Source organism: Podarcis pityusensis (assembly GCF_964106645.2).
Source record: "Podarcis pityusensis genome assembly, chromosome: 15".
Classification (NCBI taxonomy): Eukaryota; Metazoa; Chordata; class Lepidosauria; order Squamata; family Lacertidae; genus Podarcis; species Podarcis pityusensis.
Genome location: NC_138040.1, coordinates 38,956,437 through 38,973,250, shown reverse-complemented (window position 1 = coordinate 38,973,250; position 16,814 = coordinate 38,956,437). Strand labels below are relative to the sequence as shown.

Genomic DNA, 16,814 nt, shown 5'->3' with positions numbered 1-16,814 from the left:
TCCTGCCAATGGTTCTATGTTTTTTTGTTGCTTCTGCAAATATGATGTAAAAGGTTCCCATTATTTTTCAAAATCACTATTGTCTTTTTCACGAAGTTTATCTGTTAACTTTGCCAACTCTGCGTAACAAAAATGAATTATATGATGGGGACATCGCTTGCAAAAATTTGTATATTGGGCAAAATAGCACACCAAAATATGTATATTGGAAGAAACATGCACAAAAATGCTGACAAATCTTCATGAGGACTTTTTAAAAAATCTCAAGCTTTTGTGGAGAACTGAACTTAATGAGAAACCAAAATGGAATGATTCCTCCCCCTCCTAATTTGGGCACCTGTGGTAGAAAGGAGGGGGAGGAATGAACGCAGAAGCCTCAAGCAGAGACCTGAGAGGTCCACACACACCAAAGCACTTCCCTGTGCAAAACAGCAGATTATTTCCAGATGTATGCCTAATGCTTGCCTGGAACCTTTTAATATCAGTAATGGAAAGACCAGCGCTCAATTTTCCATGCACTATATCTTCGCTATCCTGCTGACCCCAGACTGCGCAGCAAGAATTAATCTTGCCTTTCTCATCAATCTCTTCTTCCCCAGCCAATACTTTCCTTCCCATTAACCTGAGCCACTTGTCTTAAGTAATCGCCAGATCAGCCTCCATTAGCAGAACCACAAAGAAAGAAATCGAGTCCCCACCCCCACGGCATATGACTGGGCTTTTGCACGGCTCCCGTTCATTTTATTTGGAATTGCTCAGAAGCAACTGCTGGCGGGGTGTGGCTTGTTTGTTTATTTTGTTTAAATGTATAGCCCCATTCAAAAAAACCCAAACTGAACACGCAGCCTGGCAAGACCTGCTGCCGGGAGGCCCTGTGAGATCTGCTGCCCTTGCAAGGGCCAGCAAAGCCCACCAATGTGTATGCTGTATGTTCATGAAAATAATATTCAAACTTGTGTTGCATTAGGGGGAATTGGTTTGCAAAAATGTGGATATTAGGAGAAATTTGCACTTAAATGCTGATTACTTTTAATGAGGACTCAAAGACTGGAAAAAGGAGAAATCTGCCTGCTCACCCTGGGCTTTGCCCCTCCCACTCTTCAGAGGTTTGTTATTGCAAGTCAATTTGTGGTATTCAATTTTTCCCCTCATCCAGTTGCTCCTCACGACGTTCTGTTCCTTTAGGCTTCCCAAGCTCAGACCCACAGAGAGTGTCTGCGCCACTAATTATACAGGCACACAAAAGCAGATGAGTCAAACAGCATATTGCTATTTATAACACTTGATACAGTTTATTCTTCCTAACAGGGATGGGCAGACTTCAGGCTTGGCTTTGTATTTTACTGTAACTCCCCCCCCCCCCCCATGTTCCAACCCAAACCAGGTGCAAAACTGATGCACAGAGTGGGAGCAAACATACACAGATAGCTATAAGAACAGAGTGCCTCTAAGCACCTGCTCACCCCAATGATTTATTTGCAACATCAGAACTGAGTTCATTGTATTTTCATACAAAAACCTGAACATTGACACAGCAGCTGGCAACTGCCTCCCCATCCCCTCCCTGCTTTTTGGCCATGGTGAAAGACTGGGATTTCAAGACTCCATGTTACAGCTGTGAAGCAGGCTGTCCTCAGGTCCCAGTTAAGCTACAGGTGATGGCTTTAGTGTGGAAAGTGAGGCCTGTCAGTTCATTCTGAGTTCCACATGGGGATCTTAGCTTCTGTTTCAGGGGCACAGCCAGGCCAGTTCTGGAAAGAAGGTATCTTTAATGGATACCAACTGCTGAGACAAGAAAATCAGGTCCTTTGTTTTTGGACACGTACATCCCAACCCAGAGAGTTGGTACAAGAGAAATCCAAAGCAGAACTAAGTGAGATCCAGATGTTCAGCTCCACTCCTTTACCTCAAAGGAAACTCTATGGCAGGCATAGGCAAAATCGGCCCTCCAGATGTTTTGGGACTACAACTTCCATCATCCCTAGCTAACAGGACCAGTGGTCAGGGATGATGGGAGTTGTCCAAGAGGGAGGGCAAAAAATGCCACCTGAACCATCATGGCCCCATGGGGAGACCATGCTACACCCACCTCTGGTGTCATTTGTCCTCAAACTATTTGAAATAAGCGAATGAAGGTGAGATGCATAAGATCAGGTTGGGAAACTTCCCTGCACATGCCAGCAGATATTGGATGCTGCTGACAGCCAGGCTCCTCTTCTCCTCAGCTTGTTATCATGCAAAGGCTCAGCTCTATAGGAGGAAAAAGCCCCTCAGAATCAAGACCACCATCCCTCTTGCACACCAGGAGAGAGAGATCCCTTGCCAGATATGTGGGCTAGTGCTGTTCCAGGGTGTTCAGCTTTGCCTGCCGGCAGTGGAAAGGCCCAAGGACTGAACGATGGGTGAGCCTCCCTGCCGGCTCTGCTGAAATGAGACGTAACATCACACCATCAACACATTCACCTCAACATGCATGGTAATGTCTTGATGGTTGGGGCCTCTGAAAGGAGGCCCCTCAGAATCAATTTAAATATTTCTTGGTGATCCTGATGGCAAAGATCATTTTCATACAGTTGGATCTGTAGATTCAGGAAAGAAGGGAGAGAGAACAGATTATGGATTTTTAGCACTACTGTATCAACCTTATCAAACCTCTCCATATTCTCACTCCCCCAGAAATGCCTTCTCAATCTTTATGCTCCTCCTCAGACACTTCACTATGCAGAAACCTCCTGCATGATCTGCCAGTTTCATGAGACCCTGTAGTGAAGGGGTTGACAAGGTTTACCAGCCATGGGCTGGATCACTCCCACGGAGATTGTCCGTGGGCCAGACTGGTGCGGCACAATGCTGGAAATTGCTTCTGCACATGCCCAGAGGCCGAAAATCGCTTCTGCACAGGCGTGATTTCCAACATCTGGGCATGCGCAGACATGATTTCTGGTATCTGCACATGCGCAGACACAATTTCTGGCACCACTCGGCGAGTCCCCACGCCACGCTGGTTTAGTGCAGCATGCGGGGGACTCGCCAGGTGGGCGGCTGGGTTTGGGGGCGGCTTGTGGGCCAGAAAAACAGTCCATGGGCTGCATCCGGCCCATGGGCCGCACGTTGCCGACCCCTGCAGTAGTGCATAAGCATCTTCTGCATTTTCACAGCGTAGTTTTACAGTTTAACAACCGCATTGAGGTAGACCCACCTTAATCCTTCCCTCACGCTTTTCGTTGTTGTTTTGTGGTTGCTGCCATCCCCTTCACGTACCTCTTTGCTCCTTGCTTTTTGCTTGTTATTGGGATGCAGTTGGTTGATTTTTAATTCCCTATTTTTGCAGAGTAGACCAGTGCTGTTCACTCGGGTTTCAAGATGTTGGCAAGTGAGAGTGCTTTTCGTTCAGAGCGCTGAGGTTTTCCCCTCTACTCTTTGCTCAGTTCTCAGTTTTGTTCAAATTTGAGGAGGGGAAACCCCTTGTTGTGCCGCCTGGAACTTTTGCCTCCTAAGAACCCCACTTGGGCGTTGGGGCACCTTCGCCTTCAGGTGCTCCCCCTTTTTCTCTCATCTTGCAACTTCGTCTGTCTCGAGAAAACAGGAGCACAGACCACAACCCGTCATGAAGCATGCTTGTCCCGAAGTCTCCAGGGTGTTCAGCTTGCCTGCCGGCAGTGGAAGGACCCAAGGGGTGAACAGTGGGTGATTCTGCTGACAAAACACGGGTTGGAGGGGTGAGCCGCTCTGCTGAAATGAGACGTAATGTCACGCCATCAACACGTTCACGTCAACATGCACGGTAATGTCTTGATGGTTGGGGCCTCTGAAAGAAGGCTCCTCAGCATCAATTTAAAGATTTCTTGGTGATCCTGATGGCGAAGATCATTTTCATAGAGATGGATCTGTAGATTCAGGAGAGGATGTGGAAAGGAGGGAGAGAGAACAGATTACGGATTTTTAGCATTACTGTATCAACCTTATCAAACCTCTCCATATTCTCACTCCCCCAGCAATGCCTTCTCAATCTTTATGCTCCTCCTCAGACACTTCACTATGCAGAAACCTCCTGCATGATCTGCCAGTTCCATGAGACCCTGTAGTGCACAAGCATCTTCGGCAATGCACGGTCTAACTCCAGGGAAGCCGTGACCACACTCTTCCTTTCCTTTCTGTTTTCCAGCAGTTTGACAAAGTGGGAGTCGTCCCCCCACCCCAGACAACTTGCAAGACTCTAATCTAAAATACCCACTTTAGTAACATGACTTCATCTCTAAATATCTGTCTAAAAGAAAGGACAAAAACATGCACTTGGGCAAAAAAAATGAGAGGCACAAATACAAGATGGGTGACACCTGGTTTGAGAGCAGTACATGTGAAAAGGATCTAGGAGTCTTGGTTGACCACAAACTTGACATGAGCCAACAGTGTGACGCGGCAGCTAAAAAAGCCAATGCAATTCTGGGCTGCATCAATAGGAGTATAGCATCTAGATCAAGGGAAGTAATAGTCCCACTGTATTCTGCTCTGGTCAGACCTCACCTGGAGTACTGTGTCCAGTTCTGGGCACCACAGTTCAAGAAGGACACTGACAAACTGGAACGGGTCCAGAGGAGGGCAACCAAAATGGTCAAAGGCCTGGAAACGATGCCTTATGAGGAACGGCTAAGAGAGCTGGGCATGTTTAGCCTGGAGAAGAGGAGGTTAAGGGGTGATATGATAGCCATGTTCAAATATATAAAAGGATGTCACATAGAGGAGGGAGAAAGGTTGTTTTCTGCTGCTCCAGAGAAGCGGACACGGAGCAATGGATCCAAACTACAAGAAAGAAGATTCCACCTAAACATTAGGAAGAACTTCCTGACAGTAAGAGCTGTTCGACAGTGGAATTTGCTGCCAAGGAGTGTGGTGGAGTCTTCTTCTTTGGAGGTCTTTAAGCAGAGGCTTGACAACCATATGTCAGGAGTGCTCTGATGGTGTTTCCTGCTTGGCAGGGGGTTGGACTCGATGGCCCTTGTGGTCTCTTCCAACTCTATGATTCTATGAACAAACAAGGTATAAGTAACAAAGTAAACCAAGATCTAAACAGATTATAAGCAGCAAGATAAATAAAATAAACAAAAGCCTCCTCTGCTCTCTCCTCTCTGACACATACTCAGACTCCCACCCTAGACACCCCTGGGATAGTGAATTTTAAGACGGCAGCAAGAGATGTCACAAAAGAAGGCAAGTCGCTGTTACCTTGCCATCCCACCAACCTGCTCAGGGTGCCTTGTTCCTCCCGAGTATGGATGTTTCTTCAGAACTTTTAGGGGACTGCTATTCCATCTTGTTTCCATGCCTCCCTTCATTTTCACGTCCTTGTTTCTCTAACAAGTAAGAATATTCTTCATTAAGCAACATTTCTAAAGGGAGAGCATTCCAATCTCCTTTTACACATAGCCGAAAACCCATAATTCCCAGGTTTAGAGGTGGGCCATATCTCAGTAGTAGAGCACCTGCTTTGCATGGAAAAAACCCATTTTAATATCCAGGTAGGGCTAGGAAAGAAAGACCATCTGAAATCCCAGAGATAGAAAGCCAGTCACTATAGACAATACTGAGCTAAACTGACCAATGGTCTGACTCGCTAAAGCAGCTTCCTAGGTATATCACTATTTTGCCATTTATTCTAAGAGCAAGCAACCTTCTCCACAAGACATGAGGATGCCTTCCTTCCTGTAGCATACTTTTATGAGCTTTGGTGGGGGGAATCCCCCTAAATTATTAAATTAGTAGATGTTATAATGTAACAAATATTTGGAGTATTAAGGGAAATATTAGGAGTAATATTCAGAGTATTAAGGGAAGTATTTGGGCAATTGACAACGCAAATTTTTAGCAGGCAGAGACAGGAGGAGGAGGTTTCCAGGCTCACAGAAAGCAATGATGTAAATGGAAGCGGGATTTGCATTTGGCAAGGGGTTCTGGAAAGAAGCAGCAGGGGAGAACTCCATGTGGGTTGGCTGGGAGAGACCATACTCAAGAGAGACTGGGAGCATGGTTGGCTTCTGCTTCCAGTTGGCTGGAGTTATGGGAGAAGCAACAAGAAACACTCTTTGGCTGCAATGTTCTGCACGCCCCTTCACTGAAGGCTTCAGGTTGTAAATATGTGTAAATACACCATGTTTCATAAAGACACTATAGCCTCTATTGTGCCTTAATCTTCTGAAGATTAAAGGGGTCAGCAGGGGCCGGACTGTATTTTGGAAAAAAAGAAAATGAACAAATTCCTGTTCCCCACAAATAACCCAGAGGTGCATTTTAAATAAAATGACAGATTCTACTCATGTAAAAACACGCTGATTCCCCGACCGTCCGCGGGCCGGATTTAGAAGGCAATTGGGCCTGATCCGGCCTCCGGGCCTTAGTTTGCCTACCCATGGATTAAACCCTAGTTAAGTGCCAATACCCTTGGTATCTCATACACTGCTCAGCAGAGATTGGGTTGGCCAGTAACCATACTACATAGTCGAAATAAATAAAAGATTGTCCAGTAGCACCTTAGAGACCAACTAAGTTTGTTCTGGGTATAAGCTTTCGTGTGCATGCACACTTCTTCAGATACCACACAGAAAAGTCATCTTACGTAATAAGACAAGTACAAAGTTTCTGGATAAAAAAAGGAAGGGAGCTTTGTACCTCTTTAGCAAAGCCACAGGTGCTGCAAGGCTTCCTGCCCCAATGCAAACAGAAACAGGCCCTCTAAAATTTAACAGGTGTTAAAGAGACTCAATGACAAAGTGCTTGGGAAGAAAGGGGCAGAGCAGCTCTGTAAGGTTGCCATTCTATGCACCCTTTCCAGGGAGGAAAGGATTCAGTGGGGCCTCATTCTGACCTAACCTGCAAAAGATGGAAAAGTAAGTTGTCTTCAGTGTCTAAGTATCAATCCCATGTGCAGGCTGTTAGATAACAGTAGCTATTTGTGCTGGAGGTTCTTTGGCAATCAGCTTTTCTAATTAACACCAAGAGAAGCACTTACCCAAAGTCATGTCCAAAATCCTAACTGGCATCCCAAAGGGTTACTTTAATAATTAAACATGATGAAATCTGGTAGGATTTTTTCTTATGAGGTCAAACAGACAGGAAGATAAACCTCAAACACTGTCGTTAACAGCACAGATCCTAAGAGTGCAAACCCTGCAAGGAATCCATTAGCCTCCATAATTGCTTTGCAGCGAAATTAAGCAGCTACCAAGTCCAGAGTGAATTGTTGTTTATTTCATCACTGCCAAAAAGGAACATGTAATATTTTCCAGACCCTGAGCAGAGATGGAAAGCAGTGTATGTCTTAAAGCGACGAGCAAAGCAAATGTGGTTCAAATGGACCTTTGGGAAGTTGCCTCTAGAACAGAGTGTCTGATGATGTATGTTCCTTTGACATATAATCTTAGGCTGAGGTGTAGTGCCACAGGGTTGCGGGATGGGCTTAAAGTCCCATTTCTATTTCTGTGGCAGGGGCCCTGTTTCCAGCATCCTAGAGCCACCAGGCCGGCATGAAAGGAGAGCTTTTTAACCACTGAATGAGAAGCTTGCAAAAATCTACCATTTGCCTGATAATAAATGTTGGAAATGTAAAGAAACTGAAGGTACATTTTTTCACCTTTGGTGGACGTGCCCAAAGATTAAGGCTTTCTGGGAGATGATATATAATTGTCAGGGAACTGCCATCGGAAGGAAGGGAGGTGAAAGGGCTCACACAGGTTGGGAGAGACTCAGCAGCTGAAGAGGGAACCAGTAGGGGGAGAGAAAGTGAGCTGGAGGGATGGCTCAGAGACACTTCCAGCGAAAACAGTGGGGAGGTTTCAGGACCTCCTGTAGGGACACCCACTCCTCGCCGGAAACTGTCACGCAGAGAGTCCAGAAGACGTGTTTCCGTTAAGGAGCTTTTATGTTGGAAGCGATTCCGAAAGCAACCACTGTCAGAATCTGCTAGTGACTAGAGGAGCCATGTCTGAGGGGCTCCGTCACAGACAGAGGTTTGTGGACTTGAACAAACTCTGAGGGGATACGATTTTACGCACAAGCAGCTCATCATCCCATCACAGCATTCCGACAGTCTTTGAAAGCAGCTTGTGCAGGAGAAGGCATCATGAGCAACCCAGCCGGAACCGGAGAAGCAGGAGCTGGAGCGGGTCCAAGCCTGGAAGAAAGGTACCGGGTGTTGGAGGTCCAGCTAGCGCTGCAGACGGCGAGGCTTGAGGAGAGGAGGGCTCAGGATGCAGACAAAAAGGGGAAAGCCACCCAGCTCGCCAGAAAGGTACCAGGATTGGTGCAGAAGTTTGGGGGGGAGCCCAAAGACTATCATGGCTTTCGGACAGAGATGCAATATGCCCTCAATCTGCAGTTTGATGAATTCCCTGACGAGGAATCACGAGTGGCTTTCGTGATTGGGCATCTTGAAAAGGGGGCGAGAGACTGGGTTAGACCCCTGATGGCAGCGAATAGTGACGTCCTAAAGGACACGATGAAGTTCTTTCGCGCCATGGATCTGATGTTTTCCAGCGATATTGAACAGGGAGTGGTGCGCAGACAGTTAATGGCTTGCAAACAGGGGAGCCGATCTGTCCGTGAGTACTGGACTGAGTTCACCATGTTGATCCATAAATTGGGGTGGGATCTATCGGCGGAACCCATTCAAATGCTCTTTGAAGAAGGGCTTTCTTCGGCTGTGAAAGACGAACTTTCCCGGACGCCCAGGGCGGAGTCTATGGACCAGCTGACCAAATCAGCGCTGACCATAGGAGCGCGCCAGGAGGCGAGAGTATTGGAGAGGCGGGAAGGGAAGGGGAAACGTTGGAAGGAGTTCCGCATTCCAGACATTCCAGAGCCAACTTTCCCGCCGGCAGAGCCGATGGAAATTGGAACAGCGCGCGCGCGCGCAGTTTCAAAGCCCAGTGAGGGGGGAAAGAAGGAGGGAAAAGGCGCCCGGAAATGCTATCTCTGCCAACAGCCAGGTCACTTTGCCAGAGTCTGCCCCCAGAGGAAGGAATGGCAAGGGATGGTAGGAGCTGTGGAGGGAAGAGAGGAAGAAATACCGGAGCAAGTAAAAGCCAACGCCTGGCTGCCACCGTCGGGGCACAGCAGCCAGGCCAAAGAGCAGTGAAAGTGCCCACGCCAGAACCTCCTAAACCCGCCCTAGTGATAGAAGTGGCGCTAGAGCTGCCAAACGGACACCCTCTAAAGATAAAGGCGCTGTTGGACTCAGGCAGCTCCTGCAATTTCATGAGCAAAGAGTTTGCAGCTGAACACCAGATACAGACGATCCCTTTAAGCAACCCCCTGCAGGTGACCACGATCGATGGCAGGGAGCTGTTGGGAGGAGAAGTCAGCTTGCAGACCGTCCCAATGATAATGAAGGTGGCAAGGCACACCGAACTGATAGCGTTTAATGTGGCCACCTTGGGAGGAGCTCCCATTATATTGGGGATGAGCTGGCTAGCGTTACATGATCCGCTGGTGGGCTGGCATCAGAGAGTGGTTTCTTTTGGTTCAGCACATTGCTTAGAACACTGCAAAGAGGGAAAGGGTTTGGCAGGGGCCCAAGCCACCCTAGCAGGGACTGAAGTAACGGAGAACGTGAAGGTACCACGACAATACGCAGATCTCCGCGACGTCTTCAGCGAAAGGGAAGCTGACCAACTACCCCCGCATAGACCCTTTGACTGTCAAATCAATTTACTCCCTGGGGCACAGCTCCCTGTAGGCAAGCTGTACGCCATGTCAGACAGAGAGATGCAGGAGCTAAGGGAGTTCATTGACAAGAACCTGAAGAGAGGGTTCATCAGAGAGTCCAGGGCGGTGGGGGGCAGCCCAGTGTTTTTTGTGGATAAAAAAAACACGGACAAGCCGAGGCTGGTGTGTGACTTCAGGGCCTTGAACGCAGTGTCAGAACCAGTGGCCTTCCCTATGCCCAGGATTGACGACATTTTGACAAGGGTCAGGAAGGGAAAGATTTTTACTAAACTGGACCTAAGGGGGGCGTACAACCTGATACGAATAAGGAAGGGGGATGAATGGAAAACCACCATGTTCACCCCTTTGGGGGCATTTGAATATTTAGTTATGCCCTTCGGCCTACAAGGAGGCTCCGCGTGCTTTCAATCGTTTATGAACCACGTCCTGGGGCCTTTGCTTTACAAGAATTGTGTGGCCTTCTTAGACGACGTGTTGGTGTATTCTGAGAATGAGGAGCAGCATGTGAGAGACGTCAGAGAAGTGTTGAGCAGGCTGCAAGCCAACCAGCTGTGGGTGAAACTGGAGAAGTGTCAGTTTCATACCAAGGAGGTGGAATTCCTGGGGTATCGCCTGTCAGACAAGGGATTGGCCATGGATCCCGGCAAGGTCCAGGCGGTGTTGGAATGGAAAACACCCAAAACAAGGAAGGATGTGCAGAGGTTCCTAGGATTTGGGAACTTCTATCGTAAGTTCATCCGAAACTTTGCCCACCTGACGGCGCCCATTACGGACTGTCTCAGCAGTAAGAAGAAGTTCGTTTGGACTGAGGAGGCGGAGCGAGCATTTGAGGAACTAAAAAGGGCCTTCGCCTCGGAACAACAACTCCTGCATGTGGATTTACAAAAACCGATGAGAGTGGAAACTGACGCATCAGACAGAGCGATTGGGGCGGTGCTTCTGCAGCCAGGGAAGGAGGAGTCAGAGTGGAGACCGTGTGCCTTTTTTTCGCGAAAGCTGAACAAATCCGAGAGGAACTACACGGTGTATGACCGAGAACTACTAACCATTCATGAGGCGTTCCGGAGATGGAGGCACCTGCTAATTGGCGCACAACATAAGGTGCAAGTGTGCACTGACCACAAGAACCTAGAGTATTGGAGGACGGCACGAGTGCTCAACCAACGGCAAGTGAGATGGGCCCAGGAGTTCTCCAAATTTAACTTTGAGATTTGTTACGTGCCAGGCCCAGAGAACATTAGGGCGGACGCTCTCTCACGCAAACCTGAATATTTGGAGGGGGAGGGAGCACCCGAAGAGAGACATGTCATTCCAGAGGACCGCTGGGTGTGTGGGGCGGCATTGGTGGGACAAAGAGAACTGGTAGAGGAAACAGAGAATGATGAATACGCCCAGAATAAGCTCAGAGGTCTTAGGGGTGAGGGAGAGGAACCAGGGGGTTTCGAGGAAAGAAATGGAGCTTTGTATTACAAAGGGGCACTGTATATCCCTGAAGGAGACTTAAGGGGGAGGGTACTCAAGCAGTTGCACGACAGCCCCACGGCGGGGCATTTTGGACAACACAAAACCATGTGGTTGGTCACCAGGGAATTTTGGTGGCCTAAGGTGAGGGAAGATGTACGGGAGTATGTAAGAGGGTGCGAGCAATGCCAGCGAGCCAAAGGGGAGCGGCGGGCGCCGGCGGGGCTATTAGAACCCTTACCAACCCCAGAACGACCTTGGGAGGCAGTGTCGATAGATTTTATGACTGATCTGCCGAAGTCCAAGGGGAAAACAGCCATCATGGTGGTGGTAGACCTACTAACAAAGATGTGCCACTTTGTAGCCTGCTCGCATGCAGTCACGGCGGAAGAGACAGCGAAGTTATTTGTAGAACACATTTTTAGGTTGCACGGGGTGCCATTGAGGGTGGTCTCAGACCGAGGAAAACAATTTACTTCCAGGTTCTGGAGGAAGCTCATGAGCTTACTGCAGGTGGAGGTCAACTTTTCGACTGCCCGGCACCCTGAAACCAACGGGCAGGCGGAAAGAGCAAACGGTGTCCTCCAGCAATACCTGAGGTGTTATGTCAATGACAGAGAGAATGACTGGGTAGAAAAGTTGGCGCTGGCGGAATTTGCCTACAACAATGCCGAGAATGTGTCCACAGGGATGAGCCCCTTCTTGGCTAATTATGGGTGTCATCCCAGGGCTTTCCCAGGGGGAGAAGGGGAGAGATGGAGCGTCCCGGCAGCCGAGCATTTTGTAGAAGAAATGGAAGCAATCCATCGTCAGCTCCAACTCAACTTAGAAAGGGCGAAGGAAGAATACAAGAGGCAGGCAGACAAGAACCGAAGGGAAGGTGAAACCATAAGGGTGGGAGATAGGGTGTGGCTGTCAACCCAAGGGTTGCCGTTCAAAGGAGGTTGTAAGAAATTAAGACCCAGGAGGTTGGGTCCCTTTGAGGTCATTCAACAGGTCAATCCAGTGGCTTTCAGGCTCCGGTTACCCAACCACATGAAACTGCACCCAGTATTTCACAGGTCGTTACTGTCACCGTATGAGGGGGGACAAGAAGGGATGGCCACTCGGGGACCGGTCATAGAAGAAAGAGAATGCAGCAGCCATGTGGCAGAAATCCTCGACGCCAGGTGGAAGGGGGGTCAGGTGGAGTATTTGGTAGCGTGGGAAGGAGAACCGGAGTCAGAAAACACTTGGGTAATGGCAGAAGATATCAATGACGAGGTATTGATAGAAACGTTCCATCAAAGGTTCCCAAGGAAACCTCAGCCTGTGGAGAGGTTCCGGAGGGAATACTTTGGGACCACCGATGAGGAGGAGGAGTTGGAAGGATTCCCGGACTCGGAAGGGGAAGGGGAGATGGACTCTGAGGAGGAGGAGTACTTCGAGACCAGGAACTGCAACAGGGGGAGAGAAGTGTTCGAGACATCGGAAGATGAAGGAAGTTCATTCCGGGGCTTTGCCTCCTCACCGCCCGTAGAGGAGGGGGCGAGAGGGGGTGAAGGGGGCCCTGGAGGGGAGGTGGATGTCAGGGAACTGCCATCGGAAGGAAGGGAGGTGAAAGGGCTCACACAGGTTGGGAGAGACTCAGCAGCTGAAGAGGGAACCAGTAGGGGGAGAGGAGCTGAGCTGAGGGAAAGTGAGCTGGAGGGATGGCTCAGAGACACTTCCAGCGAAAACAGTGGGGAGGTTTCAGGACCTCCTGTAGGGACACCCACTCCTCGCCGGAAACTGTCACGCAGAGAGTCCAGAAGACGTGTTTCCGTTAAGGAGCTTTTATGTTGGAAGCGATTCCGAAAGCAACCACTGTCGGAATCTGCTAGTGACTAGAGGAGCCATGTCTGAGGGGCTCCGTCACAGACAGAGGTTTGTGGACTTGAACAAACTCTGAGGGGATACGATTTTACGCACAAGCAGCTCATCATCCCATCACAATAATGAATTAAAAAAGGTATTTAAATATACCTTCTTGAAGAAACCAGAGGCCTTCCTCCTGGGCATAGTCGGCCAACTGGTGTTAAAAAAGGATAGAACTTTCTTTATGTATGCTACAACTGCAGCAAGAATACTTATCGCAAAGTATTGGAAGACACAAGAGCTACCCACACTGGAGGAATGGCAGATGAAAATGATGGACTACATGGAATTGGCGGAAATGACTGGCAGAATCCGTGACCAGGGAGAAGAGTCGGTGGAAGAAGATTGGAAAAAATTCAAAGACTATTTACAGAAATATTGCAAAATTTATGAATGTTAGAGTGATGTTGGATTGAAATTAAGTGGCTTCTAGCTGTACAGGCTTTAAAGTTATAAATATATCAAGATTAAGGATTAGGATTAAAAAGGTTAAAAGAATGGAAAAATTGGTTTTTAACAGGTAAAAATTTAATGTTATATTATATTAAGATTAAGGATTGGGATAAAGGAATTGCTGGACTAACAAACTGAATTGGAATACAAAAGAGGGAGGTATGAGGAGGTCCGGGAAACAAGTAAATCTAAAAGTAGTGATGAAAAGATGGAATTGTTTTTAACTGTTTTTTCTTTTTCTTTCTGTATTTTGCATTGTGTATTTTTCTTTTTCTTTTTGAATTTTTCTTTTGTGTGGATGTGATTCTTTCTTTCTGAAACTTTAATAAATATCATTTAAAAAAAAAGAGAGAGAAACCCTCTCGCCCTTTCTGCTGATTGGAGTCAATGATGATGAAAGGAAGTGAGTCAGCCACAAAGTATTGACTCCTAGGGTCACTTTGGAGAAGACGCGCAGGAAGGACACCGAGAAGTCCTTCTGTACATAGCTGTCAACTTACAGATTTGAAAAGCAGCCTCGAAAATAAGGGATCAGCAGCCAAAATAAGGGATTTTCCGAGCACAGGTATGTTCAACTTCTGAGCCCTCCGAGCCAAAGGCAGAAAGCCCAGCCAGCAGCCAAACGAGGCCTCAAGCCTCAAGGAAAACCACCGTCACCTCTCCGCTGGGAAGCGCTGAGCAAAGGCGAGTCCCCGGGCAACGCGGCCGATTTGATCGGCACAAGGCATACAAGCTCCACCCCCCAGTCGTTCTTAGACTCCTTATTGGGTGAGCAACGCAGCCAAAAAACACAGTTGGAGCCTCCCTCCTCCCTGGCTGCTTCCTTTGAAACCCAGAAAATTTAAGGGACATCATCAATAAGGGACAGCAGCGGGACTTTCCCGCCAAATAAGGGACGGTTGACAGCTATGCTTCTGTATGCTCCAAAGCTAAGTATTAAGGAACACTGAAAACACAAGGTACGTTAGCTTCAGGAGAAGCGCCAAGGAAAACACAACTTAAATCACTCCGAAAGAAGATACTGTAGCACTCCAAATCATTTGCCCAATCATCACTGCAGGAAATAGCAGATTTGGCTTAAAAGTAGCACGTGGACATCTGCACTGAACTTTGCAATGCATTGCTAATTATTATTGTCTAATTATAAGATTATTGTATGCTTTTAGAAGGTTGGATAATCTTAGAAGGGTGGGTGGCTGTGCAGGATTTGTCCTGTGAGTGTGAAGGAACAATGTACATCTGAATTTGTCCCTACACTACTGATCCAAGGCCATGCCCCTGTGGTAGAGTTCCTCCAGAGAAACCCGTTTAGTGATCATTCCTCCCGGTTTGCTATCAGGAAGCTTACATGCTGGTTAGACTATATCTGAGTATTTGTCCTGCCATACACGACAACGGGTATTCCTCTTGATCTGTATCTGCGGTGTTTATACATCTTCCCACTAATCATATGTTCATCCCACACTTTTCAGTGCATTTGCCCCTCCTTTTTCCATTTTCTTTTAAAAAGTGAATTTGCTGTGCGTGTTCAACCACTTTAACTGCACATGCTTAGACGTCTGGCATGTGCTTGAATGCCTCCTGCAAAACATCTGGAGTTCCCCAGTTTTTTTTAATAGGGCTGCAACTGCATTAAGAACCCACTGATACCTCCAAAGTGCAGAAGCCCTGTAAAATTTCTGTTCAACTTGCCTAAGAGGAGAATAGCTGAAGGACTACTTGCCCTCACATGGAGAATCATGTGGTTTTAGAAGCCGGAAGCAGCAGTTGCTGGTGCCCATGAGGACACTGAGACTAAGGAGGAGGAACCTCCACCCTATGGACAGTCCCCACGGACCCCATACTGCAGTAGTCCAGCTTCCTAGGGCTGTCTCCACACTGCTTGCCCCCAAAGAATCCTGGGAACTGTAGTTTGTTAAGGGTGCTGGGAAAAGTAACTCTGTGATAGGTGAACTACAATTCCTAGGTGCTTTAAATGAACAAACCCACTCCATCTTATTCGTAACAACCGTTCAAATATTTGAAAACCTACTAAAAAGTCTCTTCATCTTCTCCTCTTCCAGCTAATCATACCCGACTTTTTCAACCATTTCTCATCTTGGTTCCGAGACCCCATAGCATACTCTGGACATGCTCCCTTTTCTTCATAAAATGTGGCACACAGAACCAGCCCAAGACATAATGGCACCTGAGGTGAACCACAAAACGGCAGTTCCGCTTCCCTGCCAGGCACAGGCGCCTGGTTCTGCCTAGCTTTGGAAGGGGGCGGCATCCGTGTGTGTCATCACATGCATGATGCGCATGCACGCAGTGGGAGGAGGCTGTGAGGCCCACCACAGCTGCAGGGAGGCCCCGCACAGCCCAACAGGACCCCACCACCTGATGAGGCCACGCCCCTCAAGACTGGGGGGGGGGGCTCAGCCCAGAGTTGGTGCCTATGCCTCCAGGGAAGATGGGGTGACCTAAGGTCTACATCTGGAACATGAGGGTGGGGGGACAGAGACCTGCTTCTGGATCTGCTGCCCCTGGCGGTGGCCTCACCTTGCCTTATAGGCAGGGCTGTTTTAAGCATAGGCGGTACCAGAGTGCAAAGATCCACCTGCCCCCCCCCATTGCCCAGTCCCAGGCACACAGGAGGGTGGAGCCGGCCGGCCGCCTCAGCGTCTTGCTGGCTTGGCTGCCCCCAAACTTGAGGCCCAGCACTCCGACGGGTGGGCTCTTCCCCAGACTCAACTCTTGGGCCCTGGGCTCTGGGCCTGGTGCCCGGCACCCCTAGCACCTATGGGTAAGACGGCTCTGCTTATGGGTGCACCAGCCCTGTCCGGACGCAGCCCAGGTGAACCTAGTTGCCACCACCAGCGCAGAGCGCAAGACAACGTTGGGCAATCTGGTCCCAAAGCTTCCGCTGATGGAGAAATGGCACATGGGCATAGCCAGGGGGGGCAGCTGCCCCCCTAATCAGTAAAAATCAATATAAATCTGAGGTTCCTTCCCCCCAACAAAAGCCTGCCCCCCCAAGCAAAATCCTGGCCACGCCCATGGGCAGCTCCCTCCAAATCAATTAAATCAATACCAAACACTTAACCATGTGAGGGTCTGCTCCCCCTAACATCAAGTCTGCCCCCCCTTACCTAAATCCTGGCTACGCCCATGAAACTGCATGGGCTTTTGCAGCAGCAGCTGCAGCCAGGAGCATCGTGCCCCGCGCCGCCCCTTCCCTTTCCACCCCCGCGCAGGCTTGCCGGAAGAGTGCGGCTGGGCTTACTCGGAAGTAAGTCCCCCGGCCC

General features: G+C 48.6%; 1 long non-coding RNA gene across 3 annotated transcripts; it reads right to left on the bottom strand.

The window, feature by feature from the left end:
- Positions 1-1,272: 1,272 nt before the first annotated feature.
- LOC308463879 lies at positions 1,273-16,809 on the bottom strand. Of its 3 annotated transcripts, none has more exons than XR_013979767.1 (4): positions 16,659-16,808; positions 5,241-5,351; positions 3,262-3,887; positions 1,273-2,579 (listed from the first exon to the last, which is right to left on the bottom strand). It is a non-coding gene; the product is annotated as an uncharacterized lncRNA (long non-coding RNA). The 3 variants fall into 3 exon arrangements; XR_013979766.1 differs by lacking the exon at positions 1,273-2,579 and adding an exon at positions 6,664-6,864 and having other exon boundaries at positions 3,089-3,887; positions 16,659-16,809; XR_013979768.1 differs by lacking the exon at positions 1,273-2,579 and having other exon boundaries at positions 3,089-3,887.
- Between the last annotated feature and the right edge of the window lie 5 nt (positions 16,810-16,814).